This window comes from Galeopterus variegatus, unplaced genomic scaffold (genome assembly GCF_000696425.1).
Source record: "Galeopterus variegatus unplaced genomic scaffold, G_variegatus-3.0.2 Scaffold1488, whole genome shotgun sequence".
Classification (NCBI taxonomy): Eukaryota; Metazoa; Chordata; class Mammalia; order Dermoptera; family Cynocephalidae; genus Galeopterus; species Galeopterus variegatus.
This window is the reverse complement of record NW_007727599.1, coordinates 296,937-315,779: the sequence shown is the minus strand read 5'-3', so window position 1 is coordinate 315,779 and position 18,843 is coordinate 296,937. Positions and strand designations below refer to the sequence as shown.

The 18,843-nt window shown below is 48.6% G+C and overlaps 1 pseudogene across 1 annotated transcript in view; it reads right to left on the bottom strand.

Moving 5' to 3' along the window:
• LOC103594129 overlaps nt 1–18,570 on the bottom strand; it is a 78,589-nt pseudogene extending 60,019 nt beyond the window's left edge. Inside the window, exon 1 of the transcript XR_550820.1 lies at nt 18,149–18,570. The product of XR_550820.1 is annotated as a CUGBP Elav-like family member 4 (transcript). The remainder of the gene's footprint in view (nt 1–18,148) is intronic.
• Nucleotides 18,571–18,843: the final 273 nt, after the last annotated feature.

Below are 18,843 nucleotides of genomic sequence, written 5' to 3'. Positions count from 1 at the left end.
GTGTGTGTGTGTGTGTGTGTGTGTGTGTGTGTGTGTGTGTGTTCTCTTAATACATCTGAATGGGGCGACTTTGTTCTGCCAAGTGTGTTCCCATGGACAGCCAGGAACCCAGAGGGCTGGAAGCAGGCTTAGGTGGATGGCAGAGGACTGGGTGTGCAAAGAGACCTTCTCTCTCCCTCTGAGCCACAGGGGGAGGCAGTCTGAGCACTGGCCTCCAAGACAGGCTCTGACTGTAGACCCCCCTGTGGCCTCTCCTTCCTTCCTAGTCACCACCTCCTGGAGGCTGCCTCTTTTGCTCCCCCGACGTACATGAGAGTGGTTCACGGCCAGTGCATGGTGCTGGGTGGAAATGGAAGGCCCAAAATTTCTCCAGAACCTGCCTTTGGTCTTGGTCAGAGAAACAGAATTTGGCTGGGATCCTGTGGGTTGACGCAAACAGGAGGTTGCAGAGGGAGTGCTGTCACCAAACACCTTCTGTTTATTTGTTGATTTCTAATGAGGATTTGGCCTCACCCCTTCTGGGGCCCCTGGGCTGCACAGGGAGAGGACTTCTGGCCTCTGGCCTAGGGCTCAAAGGTGAGTGGGGGGCCCCCATGCTCCCCCTCCCATCCAAGCTGGGCCCTTGTTAGACCCTTCTCCAAGCCAGCTGGGTTTACTCCTTCTGCTAAGGAGTTAGGTGGCTAAATTGTGTCTACGGCCTTGTAGTTAATTAAACTTTGTCATTAAGGAGTGGTGTGTGAGTGTGTGCATCCATGTGAGGGTATGTGTCTGTGTCCATGTGTGTATCTCTGTATGTGCTTCTTTATGTGTGTATATGTGTGTGCCAGAATGTTTCTATATGTGTGTGTCTGTGGAAGTGTGTTTGTGAGTGTGTGTATCTGCATTTTTGAGTGTGTGTGCTTTCACATGTGGGTATCTGTATGAGTGCCCATTTGTGGGTGTGTTCCTATGTGTGTCTGTGTGTATTTACTTGTGAGTCTGTGTGTATGTATATCTGTATGAGGGTGTGTCTGTATGGGTTATCTCTGTGTGTCCATAAATGTGTCCACTTTTCTCTGTGCATTCTGTGTGTGTGCACGTGTATTCAGATCCTCGACACAGGACAGTGTGGAATGATTTAAGAAAACATTAGCTCGTAACCTTGCAGGGCTTCAGTTTCCTCATCTGCAAGACAAAGGGGACAGGAGAGATGATCTGATTTACTTGCATGAAGGGAGCGTGCAGGCATGGACACATGGTGGGCTGGAGGAGATGGGAGATTTGGATGCATGCAACCTCCCCCAAGCTACTGTCTCGGAGCTTCTGTTTCCTCAGCATTCAAAGGGGCACAGTGACACCTTTGTCAGTTTCGTCACGAGGACTGGATGAGATAAAATAAGTGAGAAGCCGTGTGTGTGCCCTGTAACAGGCACATCATCAGTCTTCCTTCCTGTCCATCCTTGAGCCCTGGTGTTGTCCCTGGCATCCTGTTTCCGAGAGTGAGCAGGACTATCAGAGTTGTTTGGTGGTCTGATGGGGATGCTGGCCCTTAAAACATGACAGCGACCCTGGGCATCTCAATTTTTCACTGTTTTCCCTTCTCATCTGACCCTCATAATGACCCTAAGAGATGGCCGAGCATTAGCCACTGTAGTGATGTGAGAGGAGAAAGCTGAAGCTCTGAGCAAAGAGGTGAAGTAACTGGGCCAGTGGGGGAGACAGAGGTGGGGCAGGGCGAGGACCCAGGCATCCAGTTCCTGGGTGCTGTGCATCCCTGGTGCACCAGCTGCCTCTGCAGCAGGCAGTGTCCAGAGTACTAAACACTGCCCACTCCCAAGGGCCTTGCAAGCTCTCGGCCTCCCCTGAACTGTCAGGCCAAACTGGAGGAACCTGTGCATGAGCCCCTGACACACGCAGAGCATTGCTGAATGGATGCATGGGGCCAGCCCTCTGCACAGCACTCACAGGGGTGACTCTCATGATGAGTGGCCAGTCACTCCCAGAGATGGCTCTGATTGCCTGCAAGAAGCAGATTTCCCTTCTCCTAAACGGTTGACGGTGTTGTGGACCCCTAAAGCCAGATTCATTCTTCCTCTCACCCACCTTACGCACAGGATTTGACTCTTAAGTGATGTTTGCCCATTTTCCAAAATCCAAACCACTATAGAGCAGCGTGACTGGGATCCCAGAGAGGAAGGAGATGATGGCTCATGTTGCTGAATGGGCCTGTTCTCCCAAGGAGGTGCCTTGGAAGGGGGTGCACTCAGTTGCACATTTAACCTTGGGTGGGTTTGGGTGGGTTTGTGTGGAGGGACCCCCTGTTCCTTAAATGATGATCACCCTTTGGCCAAGGGCTGTCCAGGAGGCCAGACCCCAGATATCTGCCTGCCTGCTCAGCAGCCACACCTCTTCCCCCTCCCCCTTCACCCATGCCCCCTTTCCTGGCTCACCAGCACCCATCCTAAGCCTCAGCTGCTCTGCCATACCCTGGCAGGATTTGACCAGGTTGTAATTTTCCTTCATGATCCCTTTTCCATTTTTCTTTATAAAGAAGGTATCAACACTACCTGGTTGCATTAGGGATAAAAAGAGGTAATATACAAGAAAGTACCTTACAAGTTAAAATGCTGTGTAAATGGAAGGCATGCTATAATATAAATAAAATATGTAATTTAACATCTATGATGCAGTACATCAGATGCATGGTGTGACTTTCAATGACCAAAACACTTTTGTACATAGTTATATATGTACAATATAATGTATAACTTAATTTGGTATATAATGTGGTTTGTAGTATGTACTATGATCCATAGGATTATATAATATCTTGTGACATATCATATTCCCAACACAGAGAAAAGTAAAATCAAAATCAGTCGACATTAGGCTATTTTGGCATTCGAAACACAAGCCCCAGATTTGCAATTTTAACAGCTGAAGCTGGGAGAAAGAAAACTAAAAATACTAATTGGGAAGATATCTCCGTCGACCGCCAACGTGGCCCACTAGGTGGGGGGAATTTATGGGAGGACAGAAACCCCAAGTACAGGTCTGAGGAAGGGGCTCAGCAGGGAGAGGGGCCTCCCATGAGGAAGTGGAAGAGTCGGGCTTAGCAGTGATTGTTCCTACTATTTATGAAGCCAGATGAGGCTCTATAAGACTTGCGGTGGCCCCTGTGTCTGCTGATTAGCTGGAGATTATATTGATGATGTAATAAAAATTCACTTTGTCTATTAAGTTTCACCAGGACAATCAGGGAGAGATTAGATAAAAATCAGAGGAAATGAATAATAGAATGGAGGAGGAAAGACACGAATCTCACTCCCGCCGTGGTCCTGTCTCCCCTTTTCCCTGTCCCCAAGGGGACATGATCAAAGAAGCCCCTGCTCCGACACCCAGACAAAGCTGAGCTGGAAATTTCCTGAGAGCTGGGCTGCTCTCGGGGAGGGAGTTGGTGCTCCTGATATGACGTTGGTTTAAGTTTATAGATCATATTTAATATATGATTAAACCTTTGGCATGGCAGCCTCTGTGGATCTGCTGGCCCTGCAGGGAGACTGGCAAAGTGATCAGCCCCTTGGCTGCCTGGCCCCTCTGGTGCCACGGTGGTGGAGGTGGGGGCTCCACACTGGCAACGGGGCTCCAGACCAGGCAGCCCAAGCTGTCCACCCACAGTCCCAGGCCTCCCTGCCTCACTGTGTCTCCCTCCCTCCTGGCCTGTGCTGGAAATTCCCCCAATCAGAGATGTTTCTTTGGGTTAAGGCCTGGGCTCTAAAAGGCACGTGGCAACAGAGATGGTTACACATTAATGTCCGTTAGCCTCCAGGGACACATCTGCCCAGTTTGATTTGTCAGATCAGAAAGGGGAAAGAGTTTGGAAGGATAGGAAAAGGCGGTCACTTTTGGCTGGGGACCATTGCCAGAGAGAGCCCTGGGGCCTGGTTAGGTGGCCTGGGGGTGAGGTTGGGACTTGGGGTTGGGTGGGGGAGTGTAGATAGAGGAGGCTGGAGGACTGGGATCCAGGAGGCCTGGGAGACCACCGTTAGTCGCTTCCACATCTCTCCGCAGGGAGCTGAGTTTTGCAGTCATCCCAGCTCTGTGACTAAATCCAGTTCTCTTCTCCCCTTAGAAATCCCCAGTGTCAGGAAGACGGTGGGGAACAAGGTCTGTGTAAGGCCTATAAGAGGGGAGTTTCCTGCCCCTAAAGAGCTGGCCCCGGAGGCCACCTTGTCTATTACTGCTCCTCTGGGCTGGGTTTCTCTTCTGGAGATGGGAGGCACTGCCAGTGCTCTCCTGCAGTAAACTGGCTACTTGGAGCCCTGGGCACCCTTGCCCAGAGGTGCTGTCCACACTGGGAGCAGTTCTTCTTGGGACCTGCCAAGATTTCTCCAGCTGCAAAACCAGTGTCACCCCAGGAAACTCTGTCCCCTGGTTTCATCCCCACTGCCTGGCTGTCATCCAGCCACTCCTACGCTGGGGGCAGGCACAGAGGAAGGGCGGAGGGGGCAGAAGTTTCCAACCTTCAGAACCCCACAGTGTGTTGCTCGGGACGCTTAACTGAGTGAGCCTGTGGGGACAATCTGGATGCCTGCCTCGGTGGCAGGGAACATGGCCATGGGATTACATATTCTATGAGTAATTTCTCAGCCCAAGTGGGCTGCAGTTGGGACAGCTGAAGGACACTGCAGCCCCAGCACAGGTGAGGACAGTCCTGGCAGAGTCTGTGCGAGTCACCGACTTCCTCAGAAGTGTCTGCAAGCCCCCACCCCCTACCCCCTGTGCAACCGATTCTCCCTTAGTCAGGCTGGTGGCAGGTCCAGACTTAGTCAAAATAAGAAATTCCTTTGTCGACCAGCCTGAGAATGAGACTTCACTGCAGTGGGACAAAAACAAAAGACAATGGAAGGAAACACAACAACACACGTCAGCCTGCCAGCTCTCTGGCCTCCCTGCTCTGTCTTGTTCCCATCTGCCAGACTGGGCTTATGTGGTCTCTCTCTACCTGGGAACCTGGTGCCAGTCCCCCAAATTCTCCTACCTGATCACTTGTTTTTTGGGCTTCCCACAACCCCCACACAGGACACTTGCACTGGGCAGTTTTGTTCGTGGGGTTGCTGCTTTCTATCACATTTAGCGTTATTGTGTGGCGGTGAGAGTGGGTCCCCACCTTCTGCGAACAGAGCCTCACACCTGGATTGAACATAAATCTGCATCTCTTCGAGGGAGGTCTGCATCTCCCCCATCAGACCCGGAGCTTTCCCATGGGGGGGACACGGCCTGTCTCCCTCACTGTCTCCCTGTTTGCAGAAGTCTGCCTCTGCACTAAGTGGGTGAGCGTGGGGAGGGTTGAGGTGTCCCAGAGGCTGACTGCAGTAGGACCGGTGACCCCCCACTTTTGCCCCAGCAGGCCCCTCCTCCTGCTTCTGTGGCCTCTGCTACGGACCAGCCCTATTAATCACTGGCCCAGCTGAGACAAGGTCAACACATTCAGAGGTACTGTTTTGCCACGAAACTTGAGAAACTAAGAGAGAAACAAACCAGGGCCTTGGTGGTGTCATAAGGAGCAGACCCAGGCCTCAACTCAAACCCAGAGGGAGCAGGAGTCTGGCTCCAGCTAGGGGATGTGGCCTGTGGTTTGGCCCTCCCTGCTGGGCTTGGGCTCCTGCAGAAAGCTCCCTCTGCAGCAAGTGTGTGGCCCATCTGCCCTTCAGAGGAATGATCCCTTGCTCTAAGGTCTGAGCTGCCACTGTGACCTGGTCTGCCTGGTAGACACTTGCCACAGCCTAATAACTGCTTTTTCTGTGTGGAGACACCGTTCTTTACCATGGGCTCCTCTCCTCCAGGAGACCCAACTCAGCTGCCCGGTCCCAGGTCTCACACTTTATTCCTCATTCCTAGGGATTTCCAAACTTGAATCACAACACAATTTAGTCCAAAATAAATCTAATCATCTTAGGCAAGATGACGGTACAAAGGAAGGTCTTATTTTTCAATAAAAAGATTTTAAAAAACTGGAAAAGAACATGAAGCCTGAAAATAAGCCAGCGGCAGCACTCCTGCACTGTCTCTCTCACTGCGATGATGAACCGAACCTGAGTTGCTGTACTGGGGCCTCAGCTGGGCCCAGATGGCGGGCGTGCCAATTGATCACTAATCGCTGTGTCCTCCGCCCGGGCCTATCCGTTTCATCAGGCACAGCGACCGAGCGTGCTCCTGTGTGTGTCTCGGAGATTTGGAGATTCCTTTGCAGAAGTTGAGGGAGGTAGCAACTTGGAGTTGGACCCACGTTAGGCCTTAAGTCTGGAAAAAATTCTGGTGCCTTGCTGATAACCTCCCCAACATACGGAATTAAGAATAAAAACCGCCCTAAACCGCAGACTGTAATTACTAATTTTGGAAACGAAACAGAACTCACATGGCTACAGAAACTACAATACTTTCTGGATTTTCTGATTCTCCTCTCTCACTTTGTGTCTCTGTTTTGCTGGTGTCCTCGGCTCGGGACTGACTTGCCACGCGAGGGAACTGACCCAGGGTCGCGCGTCACCCACCCGTGCAGAGAGCTTCGGTGCGCAAGGAGCGGCCGATCCTCTCCCGGGTGAGGAGTCAGGTGCGGGAGGCGTTTGGCCGGTGGCTCCCGGGATGGGGCGGAGCCTGGACTGCGGCAGGAACCGGGCGTTTTGGTTGCAGGGGCCCGCGGCGTGTGCGCAAGAAGTTCTTCCTCTCACCGTCAGAGGGCAGGCGACAGCTGGAGGAGAAAGGAGTCCTCCCCCACCACAGTTTGGGGGCCCCTTGGCTTTGTGTGGAAGGGATCTGAAGGGGTGGCCTAGCTTCTGGGCTCTCTGTTGTTCTCCCTGGAGCTGCTGAGACCCAGGCCTTGAGGCCGAGGAGGGGACAGGGCGCTTCGGACGGAAGACTGAACTGTGGCGCCAGGACCCGCCTTCCGCGTATGACCTCTGAGGCCGCGCCCAGCCTGTCCGGAGATCTGGGAACTGTCTGGGGCCTCCTAGGGGATGCGGCTCAGTTAGGACGGCTGGGCCGTGCGAGCGCGCTGGGGACGGAGCGGCAATGACCCGCTAGGGTCCTTGGTCATGCAGGCCGGGTATGAGCACCTGGGCAGGACCCTGAGTGCGCACGCGGCCAGGGCACCCCTCTAGACCTTGGCTGCCCGTGGGTGGGTTGGGGAGCAAGTCAAGGGAGGAGGATCGGATGTGGCCTGTCTCCTGGGGCGAGAGCACTTCCTTATGGGAAGAGGAGCACCCTGCCCCAGGAGGCCCCATCTCCCACCGCAGCCACGGGCACCTTTTCCATGCCCTCCTTTACAGTCAGAGGCATCTGCCCGCCCCTTAGCAGCCCTTCTCTCAATCATCTTGACCCCACCATGCTGCCCGGCCTCTAAGGCAGGCTCCCCTTCAGCTGCATTGAGGACTCTAGAGACAGAGAAAAGGAAGGGAGGCATTGGTCAAGGGACACGAGAAACGGTTACATGGTATAGTGAGGAGTATACTAATTATCCTGATTTGAGCACCACATATTACACACAGGTATTGATATTCATCTCTGTGCCCCACGGATATGTACAATCAACTATGTTACAACAAAAAGTAAATTTAAAAATAAGAAAATAAAAAATCCGTACATTAAGAAAAAAAAAAGAAAAGCCTACCGAGCCTTTGGCTGTCACTGGAGACACTTCCTGGACCTGCCCTCTTCCCTTCCTGAGGAGCCCCCAGACACTGGGATTCTCTCCTCCTCCCCACTTCCTCAGAACACCCTTCCAGGTGTTACCCAGGCCTGCCAAGGATGGTCAGGGAATCCTGAACCGGGACTTTGGAGGGCAAGAGAATAAGGGGGTCAGGCCATGCCCCAAGGGAATTCCAAGGCCAAGGGCACATGGCCTTCCCTTTCCCCTTCTCACACACTGTGACTGGAGGTGAGCCTCAGTGAAAAGTGGCTTTCTGAAGTCAAGAACAACACCCACCCCCCAACAATGCTGATGGGGCAGCACCCTGAGCCCCCGGCTCTCTTGGTCCCAATGACTCAATCATAGTAATTGATCTGATTGGGATGCCCAAGCTGCAGTGTGCCTTCTGGCACTTCCTGGGGCCAGTAGCCCATCACCTAAATGGGATGTTGCTTCAGGCTCACGCCACCCCTTCAGGGTCAAGGATGCTCTCCGTGCCTTATCCAGTGAGACCAAGCCAAGCCAAGTATTGATTTGACAGAAAGATATGGATATGTTGGATGGATAATGGTTAGGGGATCTTATTTCTTTCTTTTCCTGTTCAGAGAACACCTCGCCTCCGCCCTTCCCCACTGGAAAGCAGAGGCCGGATGAGGGAGAGTGTTCTCACTGGTCACCCAGGGACTTCTCCATTCCCCCTGGTCTCTTTCCAGGAGTTCAAGACCATGAAGCCTCTGGGAACAAGGTTCCCCTCTCCCACCATGGCAAGCACTCCCAACATCTCCGCCTCTCTGTATATTCTTAGAACCAGTCAATATGATTAATTTTACATGGGCATAATTTCCTGCTATTGCCGCGGAGCCCTCCCAGCTTCACCCATCAGCAGCGACATGATACAGTTTCTGGTTATATTGGTCAACCAAGATATTGATATTATTAATAATGGATATATATGCTGACCTTTGTCCACACAACTGAATCACTCTGGGCTGGCTGTCACATTTCTTTAAGAGGTATTGATAAGCCCATTACTGGAAGGGCATGTACAATTTTAGGGGCGTGCTTTTCACTCACCTTCAAGCATCTCCTGTGAAAATCTACCCTTGTTGGATGAGCTGGTGTGGGGATGATGGCGTGCAAGAGAATGTGTGCATGTGCTTGTGTGGTGAGTGTATGTGTTTGTGCATGCGAGTGCGTTCATGTGCATGTGAGTGTGCATATGAGTGTGTGTGTGTCTGTCTTGATCGCTGGCCCTTTTATAGCTGATCAACTAGTCAATTAGAGCATTATAGGGAGGTAGCAAAATCAGAGAGTTCCTACAAATACACTGTGATGTAGTGTTTGATCTTTGGATGCCTCTTGTCTCCTAGGACTTGCGTGAGGAGGCTTGGCTTTATAAGGATATTATTAGGTTGATGCCTCATTCTCTCAATTTACCTGCCAGGCAAGAGACAGCACTTGCTGGGAGCAGTCTGGCTAAGCCAGCCATTGGGAGGTGCACTGAAGGCCATGCTGCAGGCTTGACTTTGGGGGCATGCTCCTCCCAGCCTCAGTCTCGTTGTCTGTGCAGTGGCAGCAATTAATCCAGCTCTATTTTCTTAAGGTCAGAGAGGGGAGGGTGACTCAGCTCAGCCTCTCAGCCTTCTGCACCAAAACTCCCAATCACAAGAGTACTTGATGTGCTACTAGGCCCTGTTTATTATGCAGAGGGGTGTGGCCCATTGCCTATTAGGAGGGAATGGGTTTTCGTAGTTCCGTAGTTCCGTGGTACCTGCCATCTGCCCATGTATGTGTGTATGCACAAGTGCACAGACCTCATTTCTGTGTATCTCAGTGGCTGCTGTCCTACCTGCATGGACAGTGGTGTCAGGGACTGTGCCTTTGTCAACTTGTTCTACAGCGATCCCGTCCTGTCTGGACCCAGACATGTTCACCCGTTGGGGGTGCCCCTCACTTGTCCCTGTAAAGTGAAACTGGCTAGCTAGAGAGATCTTTTGGATCCTCAGACATAGTGTATGAATAAACCAGACATGGATTAATTAGGTGTGACTGCATCATTAAATTAGAATAATGAACAAACAGCCACGTATGGCATTCAAATCTGCCTAGAACGACTCCAAGGGTTGCTTTCAAGTAAGTCACCTGTCAGTCTGTAGGTTTTGGAGACTCCAGAGAGAGGTTCCTGTCAGATATCGAGAAGTGAATTCTTTAGGCACCACCTATCCCAGGCGAGGACTATCCTTCAGTGGGCACCAAGACTCCACAACCGAATCCAAACAATGCCTTGGTTCGATACAGTATCATCATCTATGCATGCTTCAGCTGCCAGCATTTCTCAGCATGAAATACGACAGAAGCACAGGTGCTCAAGAGAGGGGAGGGAGAAGTTAAGAGGTGTGGGCAGAGGATGTGAAATGTATCGACCCCATAATATTTATGTGGATATGTACATAGTCACTTGTGCATGTGTGTACACACGCACACACACACACTTCCCATACATATACACACACCTTTTGTGTTTCCATAAACTCTTTTTTTCTTCTATCGACACCCCATTTTAGTCAGATAGATTTGAAGGTGAACCAAGTCTCAGTTGTGTAATTTTAGGAACAGCTGCTGAACGGCAGCCCCATGCCCTCGGCAGACAACACCTCACACAATCCCAGTCCTAGGACAGAGCAGCTGTGCATAAAGAACTGTTTTTCTTTAACAAAGAGGAGGAAGTCAACAGCTACAGGGGAAAAAATGGGAAGCTTGCTTGCCTCACTGGCGAGCTGTGGGATAGCCTAACGCATCGGGGGCTTTGTTAGTAAGATCTGTTAAGTGTGTAGAAACCTTTGATCTGTAGCCACTCTTAACAAAGGTGATAATTAATTAAAGCAGAATGTATTGCAATAAAGTAACATTGCGGTCAGTTTATTCGCTGTCCAGAGCCGGCCTTCGGAAGTCTCTGTCAATTAAACTCTTGTTGGAGGCCAGTTCATTATCAATTTTTTCCCTGAGTTTGATCAATATTTTTGGCTGTTCTGTCCTCACGGAACCAGGACTACGTCTGTCTCTATGAGGGCACCCATTTATTTACATCTTGAAGGTGGCCACATAGGATTTGTTCCTGAGCTGAGCTGCTGGGAATCACTCTGTTCGAGAGCCTCAATCAGCTCATGCTGGAGGGAAGATGCAGAGAAGGATAAGAGAAATCAAATGCAGAACGAGTGGAAGGGGAGAAACCCTGTGAATAGATAGTCCTGAAAACACCCCTTTTTACTCTTGAGGGACTCAGAAATCAGGGCAATTACTCTTGGGCTTCTCACCTGGCTTCCTTGTTGGTTCCTGTGGGCAGGACTGTGGCTCGGCTTATACTCGTCTGGGGATTGAGAGCCATTGGGAGCTTGATGGGGGAACATAGAGGTAGCTCTTAGAGCAAGTACATCAACACTGTAATTCCTCTGCTGCCACTTCTACCCCTGTAATTCTCTTTCTGCCCTGGCACCTTTAGCTGCACCCCTGTGTTGCCAAATGGAACATTTATCTCCTTCCTCAGGCCCTGCTTTGGGGTTGGAGTGAGTTATCTTAAATGGCAAGGAGAAGAAGGAAAAGAGGGAGAGGAAAGATGATGGATGATAAAAGGGCTACAACTAAATTGGGGAGGGGCTCTGTTTCTCTCCTCTAGGCTATTTGGGCAGGACTGGATGCTTTCTATGTTCCTTGGAGAGGTTGTTTATTTAAAGGCCTGCAGAAAATGCAAAGGTAAAGGGGGTGAATTTGCTTCTCCTATTATAGAGAGACCAAAAGGAGGGCAGCCAGGTCCCTGACACATCCTGCTTGTATTTTGGGTAAATGCAGTACTCTGCTTGGAGGGCCTGTCTTGCTGAGTTTGTTAAGTCCTGTGTGTGTGTGTGTGTGTGTGTGTGTGTGTGTGTGTGTATAAAAACACTACAAAAGGAAAGTAGGCTGGGATGCCTAGGGGCAGCGAGTGCAGAGAGTGGGGTAGGGAATACCGTGGGTGGAGGGAATTATCTGCATAGAGCCAGGCTCTGTGGCCGGCTACTCAGAACCCAGATGGAAGGTCATTTCTAAAATGAGTCAATGGGTGAGCAGAAGCAGGCTAGCCTTCAAAGGGTGATGGGTGTGGGGTGATAGTGGAACATTTTCCCAAGCCTGGACTTCTGGGTGGGGATATTAGGCAGATAAAAAAGAGCACACTTCCACACTGGAATTTGGATCGTTGACAAATCCAAGCCATGAGTTCTGAGGTGGAGCATATATGTAATAGCAAGGATGGTGTCATCCTTCCCAGATTCTCTCCTTTTCTCTGTCACCCTTCTCTCCGATCTTGCATATAGCCTTGTGATATGAAACTGCCCCTAACAGCGTCTCCATGCCTTTTGCACTTGTCATCTCTTTTCTGTGACGCTCACACCAACACGCACACAGGCCACAGCATCTTCCTTCCTCCAACCCTCTGGTAGCCACAGACACACAAGTTTTCACACCCTTTAGCTTTTCTCTCTGCGTGTCACATGGGATTTCCTTTCCAAGTTCAGGAGCTGCTGCAGTTTCAGCCACTGTCAACCAGCACTCCTAGCTTCTAGCTGGCATTTTGATGCTACAACTTTCAGTTCTCCATTTTTTTTTTTTTGCCTGTGATGTTGTATCCCATTCTCTTTTGCATTTGTCTCTCCTCTGCAGCCTGGTCACCCCAAATCCTCATCAGTTGAGATCCCTCTTCAGTTAGTTTGGAGAGTGATCATCTCCTGATGACATGGAAGGTGTGATCTCTGGACTGTTTTCCCCAAATCTACCTGAGGCAAAGTCGAGACTAGTTCTTTTCTTAACCAAGGAAGAGGTGTCTTGGATCTCTTCTCAGGCCATGCTCAGGAGCCCCTCTCCTATCCTAGCAGATAAGCTATAATAATGAGGATGATGATGTCAATGACAGTGATGGCGATGACCATGCTCAAGTCACTGGAGTGTAGGAGATCACTGCGCATCGGGAAGGTGCCTGGAAATCAGCTCTTTGAAAGAACTCTGAGAACTTCACAATCTGACTTGTGGGGGCATATATATGGCATGCATTTTTGTAATTGTTTCCCTTTGGGTTGTTTTCAAGCTATGGCTTCATTCAAGAAAAGCTTTTCATTTTGTTTTATTTTGTTTTGTGTTTGAGAAGCCACAAACATCTAGCCAACTGGAGCAGGTGATGGAAGGAGTGAAAGTATGCCATGGGAGTTCTTTCAACCCAATCTAGAATTCCCATTAAAGCTGGGAAGGGGGGACTATTAACATCTCCCTGTTGAACTGAAGTGAAATCTAGGCCAGTCCAGTTTCCATATGTGTGGGATGGACTTAGTCATGCTTGCACATGGATGTATATACGCACATGTGCATGTTCATCTATCTCTGTGTGTGTGCGGGTGGATTTTGAGCAATTCTGCTTAAAATATAAATGAAATTATGCACAAGCAGCAAATAACTACCAGTCTCTTAAATAAAGTAGTCATTTCTCAATAATTTTGTCTTTGCTCTTAAATAGGACATTTATTAACATCTGAAATTTGGAATCTTTTTTATGGTGGCTGTTGCTTTGTTATACTTTAGCTTTGTAATGATTACTATTGCTCAATTTCTTTGGAAAAATTTATTTTTTAAAATATTTTTCTTATTTTTTTATTGTGGCTATTCCATTTTCCCTATTTCTGACAAAGCAAATCCTTCTTTTAAAAACTATAGGTGTGTACTCAGCCATTCTGCCAGTCTCTTTCCCTGGACAGAACTGAATTTTTATTTTTCAAAGTAATTAAAAAGAAGTTCGTCTTAATTGAGCTGACGATGCCCATGCTGATACTTCAGCCTCACTGTCTCTTACACTCATTTGAAAACGGAAATCAGATAGAGCCTCATGGTTTTAATTCACCTATATACAGGAAAAAACAAAACAAACAAAAAGAAAACAACGAGCCATCTCGGCTAAAGTCAAGCGGTGAAAATTTGATGTTCTGGGAATTGTTACATCTTAAATGCAAATACAAGACATAATTTTATGAAGATAGCCACAAATCACCCAAACATAATCATAACCCTTATGCTTTCTCTTTCCCCCACCTGCACCCCAAAGCGGGGGGCTTCAAGCATTTCCTACTCAGGTACAGTGAAAATGGGAGGTTGTGCACTTGGTGGTGTATATATTTTAAAATGATACATTCTCTGGAGCTGAATCCACAGAAGGTTCCATTACTCTGTCCCTACCTTCCTTCTGGGTATAGTGTAAAAGTAGGAGGGGGCTGAAGTCCCAGCAGCTGTGGCTTCTGGGTTAGGAGCCTCCCCGGGCTGCCAATAGAGTGGATTTTCCTCCATGCAACAGGGAAAATTCAAAGCATAGTTGTTACCCAGGCAAAGATCTGTTCTGCCTGGATAACAAGAGAGACTATGATGTGGACCTGGCTGTTTAGATTAAAATGCATTGCAGGCTCTGGGAATAAGCACACTTCAGTAGTAAAGGCTGTTTAAACCTTTGGGGACATCCGTATGTTTAGATTACATTAATTCATAAATACTATACTAAATATCACTAAAATTGGACTTAAACGACTTCAAAAATAATGCATTATAATATGGCTATCCAGAGAGCACTAGTCTTTATGTCTCCCAGTAACTCAGTCTTTGCTGCCTCCTATCTTGCTAGATAGGACCAAAGTTATGAATGGACTGCCGACTTGTTGGTGTGTGATCCACTAAATGTGTATGTGTGTGTTAGAAGGCATGGGTAAGTGTGTGTATATGTGTATCTTTAGTCACTGTTTTTTCTCTGGGAAATAAAAAGAAGAAAAGCATATAAATAAAGAAATGAGAGAAGGCAAGATTAGACTAGTGGGTGACCCGTTCTCTTCTCTAAGAGAGAAAAATTCTACAAGAAGGGGCAAAATGTGTTCTCAGTTCACTTCTGCTGCTACCCCGGGAATTTGCCTCTCTCCTCTCTAATCAATAGTACAACGTCTTTCTCTTTGGAGCCTGGAAAAACAATCTTTCCCAAAGTGCTTCTAATGGGGAAGAAAAGAAGACTCTGAGTCAGCTGGGAGAGTTTGTATTAAACTGGGTTTTCTTCCTTGGGTGTTGTTTCTTTGAATTTTAATTCTGGGCTTTTTTCCCCTTCCTTTCTCTCTTTGCCTAGCACCTATATCCCCCTCATTCCAATTGTTTTCTGGTCTCCAGGGGGTAAATTTACCTTTACAGTAATTACTCCAGTCCACAGCTGCTATTTGCTGCTTCCCCAGCCCAACAGCCTTTCTCTGATATGGCAGGGTTTGCTCCACAACACCCACCCACTCCCTCCTACACAGACTCCCAATTTGACTGGAGTAATTGCCTTTTAAGGTGCACTCTACGCATGGCAGGTATTCCATTAACCCTTAGAACTCCTTCCTTCTTTAGTTACCTGAAATGGCAGGTGGCCAACAAATAGATACCCACCTGAAATCTCAAGCATTTCATTTAGTTTTTACTTCATTTTTTAAAGACCAACAACATACATATGCCGTCTGTACTGAAAGCCAATGTTCTGTTATGTCTCTCAATTTTATCCCACTATGATTCATTAGAAGTTAGAAATTCAATAAGGGGAGAACAAGAGCCCCAAATATGCCCTGAAACCAGGCTTAACAAAGGCATGATTCTATCCCTAGCCTCATGTTGTCAATTTAGAGATGGAGAAAATCTAGAAGCCAAAAACAGCTCTCATTCTTTAAGCCCAATCATGATTTTTGACTTAACAGTAATTAATCACCAATGGCAAGTGAGTAATTTTTTAAGGTGGCTGGAGGCTTATTTTATCAGGATTAGCTAATAAATCAGGCTGCATCACTAAAGGAGGAGTTTAAACTCTTCTAGGACTGAATAAACCAGACCGCAGAAACTGTCTCATTTATTCAGCAGTCTGGGAGCTTCCAGGAGCTGTTAGGGACACTGTGGCCCCAACTCGAGTATAAAAATCAGAGGGATGTAGAGGCAGGAAGTTTCAAAGGGAAAAATATATGCTCAGCCTCTGAAGGGTGAGCTGCGACAATGAGACACCCAGTAAGCTGGAGCCAACGGGCCTGCCTGCCACTGACTGAGACAGTTTGTGGGAGGAATTATTTAGAAAATGAAGTTTTGCTTGTCCTAGGAATTCTGGGCAGATCTATCTATCTATCTATCTATCTATCTATCTATCTATCTATCTATCTATCTATCTGTCATAACCTTCTCTACCTCCTTGAGGCAAATGATGAAAATTCTACTTCTTTGCTATAATACCAGAGTGCAAATTACATCAAAAACAAAGTGATGACACCAGCAAGGGATTGTTAAAAAGAAACCAAGAAATATTGTTAAAGTTTATTTTCATTTGAAATAAAGAAGCAAATAAAGCACTTCAATCTAGATCCCATTGGAAGCTCAGCTCTTCACAACTGTCTTGCATCTAGTGGGTTTTGTTTTGTTTTGTTTTTTTCTTTTTTTAAACTTTGAAATCTTAAATCACCACAAGAACTGATCATTAAGATGCGCAAAAGACTTCCTTACCTATCCTTTAAAAATTTTATTGTTACTATTTTCTAAACTGGAGACATTAGGATGACAAAGGTTTGATATAAACCTTGATTAGCTTGTAGTGATTTTGATTGGAAAGGGAAAAACTACAAAGATATGGTTGACTTGAGAAGGAAGGGGGGAAAAGAAAGTGTTTTCTTTCTTTCCCTTGAATATTATTTCAAAGACTGCTTCCCCATTCCACCTTCCCAGTCTCTCTTCTGAACAGACAGACATTTTCTCCATATTGGAAAAGGGTTGGTTTCTCTCTCCATTACAGCCCCCACCCTTACCCCACCCCAACAAACCCAGTATATTTCCATTCTGCTGTGTTTTTGTGCTACTCAACATGCCATTAACTTTAAGATTTACTCCTCAGCAGGCAAGCTGGAAGATGCTAAAGCCAATAAAAACTGCTCTCTGGGACTCCAACTATGAAGAGTTTGGAGCTCTGTTTAGTATTCGAATGAAGGGAGGGCAGGAGAAGGAGGGAGGTTGTGATAGTGAAAACCACTGCTGCTTAGAGAGCCAGACAGCTCTGAGCTCTGCACCTAATGTGCTGGAGGATCAGCTCTGTTCATAGGCCATTTGTGGCCAAGGATGAGGCTGCTCTCTAGGTGGGGGTGGGTGTGCATGTGTGTTTTCGTCTTTAAAACCAACAGATCTAACACAGCATCTTTAGCGGCTCTCCACACTACTGTTTATTAAAGACGGAACATCCATACACATCCCCTACAACTTCCTTAGCCCCGTGCTCCTTCCCTGCCTAGCGATCAATCTCTCTCAGAAAGCATTTAACTTGCCCACACAGCTCCAGCACCGATTAATCCCACTGCACATCCTATACATTACTGTTAGGGAGCGAAGCACTGGTCTAATTTCGTCACCCACCAGCCACCCACACACATTCTACAACTGAACACGTTTGGGGCTCTGCCTTAAAGATAATAAAACAAGAGAAAACAGGAAGGCTGCAGACAATTCCCGTGACCACTTTCCTAAAAAGTTGCTGGGTTTTAATTCTTTGATTATCTGTCTCCCCTTCCCCCAAGCACTCACTAGCAATGATTGCTTCAAGGGAGAAATAATGTATTATAAAGCTCTCTGCATGGTGAGTTTGGAATAAATTAGGGTACACCCTTCAAAATGCATATCTTGCACACACATATTTTTCCAAAGCCCCGCTTTCCTAGGAGGGGGACTATCCAGGCTTCTCAGACCTCCCACTCCACCCAGGGGATGGCTGGTTCCTTGCTAATTCTTGTCTTAGGTTTTATCACTGGTTCCTTCAAACATCCAACGCCCCCATCCCCCACCCCACGACTCACACCACGATCAGATTATTGAGGCATCCAGATCGACAGGGAGAGTTTACTGTTAAATTGATACCAACATAAAAACATCTCTTTGAATTTGTCACCTCTCTTCCTTTTAGACGGCTGCACTCCTGCTACTCTGGCCCCGAGCGGAGGATGAGGAGACCATCTCCCTTAGTATTTCAGCACCACGGCGATGGACAGCACCCAGGTCCCTGGCCCGCCGAGCGCCCGCCAGTCCGCTCAGCGTCCTGGGCTCTGCCAGTGCAACTATCCCCATCCCAATCTTTCAAGTCGCTGTGCCCCCAAACCCAAGTCCCATATCCACCTCGATTCTCTCTCGCTTCATCTTCTGCGCCCACTTTTCTCCCCATGGCACCGCTCTTTTCAGCTCCTCGCGCCAAACCCAGCCTTGCCCCAGCGAACAGCTCCCCATGCACCCCAGCTCTGGTCTCCGCTACCCGAGCGCCTCCCTCCTCGGCGCCCGCCCGAGGCTCCCTCTCGCTCCATCTCCCGCTCTTCGGTCGCCGGCCGGCCAGCCAGTCTGCCCGCCCGCCCGCTCTTTCTCCCCGGCAAAGTTGGGAGGGAAAGGTGCACTCACCTTTGTGCATGCCTGTGAACCTGTCCTTCAGAACCGTAAGCTCGTAGATTTTGCCGAACTCCTCGAAGAGCGGCTTGAGGTCCTTCTCATCCAGGTTGCGGGGGATCTGCCCAATGAACAGCTTGATGGCATCGTGGTCCTTCATGGGAATGGTCGACGGGTTCCCCGGGCTGTGGCTTAATCCGTTCATGTGCCCGGTGCTGCCCGGGCTGCTGCCGAGCCCGTTGGTACTGAGGCTCGCGTTGTCAGCCTGTCCGTTTGCTAACGTGGCCATCTTTATATACATAGAGAAAATCTTCTTTCCTTTTATTCTTTCTCGCTCGCACTCTCTCGCTCCTCTCCCTCGCTCGCTCGCGCTCACACACGCACACGCACACACACACTCGGGTTCTCTCCCCCTCGATTTCCCTACACCTCGCTCTCCTCTCGCTCGCTGCTCGCTCGCGCTCTCTCTCTCTCTCTCTCTCCCCCCTCTCTCTCTTGCTCGCTCGCGCTCGCGCGCTCTCTCTCCTCTCCCCCCTCTCTCACTCCCTCCCTCTTTCCTCTCTCTCTCAGTCTGATCTGATTTTTTTTTTTTTTTTTTTTTACATTGAGCGGACAGGATCTCTGTCCTTTCCGTTTAAACAGGCTGGACCGGTTCAAGTTCCCAGCCAGACCAGGGGTGGGGGTGGCGAGCGTGCGCGCGAGGAGGAGGG